Below are 633 nucleotides of genomic sequence, written 5' to 3'. Positions count from 1 at the left end.
AGATAGATACAATTTTAATTACACTTAATAAAATATAAGTTCTATTTTATTTAAATGAAAATAGATTGATATAAAATATTATAACTATTAGATTTAAACAATAATATATTATTGTGTAATTAAGATATATAATGATTCATCTGTTTTAGCTTATAACATTTATGTATTAGTGAATTCATCACGATATAGTATTGAAACTTTAACAATTTGAACATTTAGAACTATTAAATATTAGTCTTTATTTATTGGAAAAATTCATATAAAATTTTTAACTATTAATTTCATATAAAATTAACTTTACATCAAATGAATCACACTTCCTTCCAAGTTATAATTACTTCTTATGTTTTTCAATTTCTAAGTTTTTATTTTCTCTGTTTTGTTTTGCACTATGAAGTCATGGATATAATTTGGGCCTAATATGGGAGATTTCTTTTTGTTTTTTTATTTTATATTTGTTGTGGTTATTAATTTCATTATAATTTAGATTAATTTATTTAAATTTTTAGAATACGTATTACATATTTTCATATTTTTTTCTTATATTGGATTAATATTTAAACTAATACTAACTAATTTTTTAATCAATTTTTATTTTTTCACTAAATATATTAGTCACTATTATTTTCTAAC

Source organism: Arachis ipaensis, chromosome B04 (genome assembly GCF_000816755.2).
Source record: "Arachis ipaensis cultivar K30076 chromosome B04, Araip1.1, whole genome shotgun sequence".
NCBI classification, from domain to species: Eukaryota; Viridiplantae; Streptophyta; class Magnoliopsida; order Fabales; family Fabaceae; genus Arachis; species Arachis ipaensis.
This window is presented reverse-complemented; position numbering follows the sequence as displayed.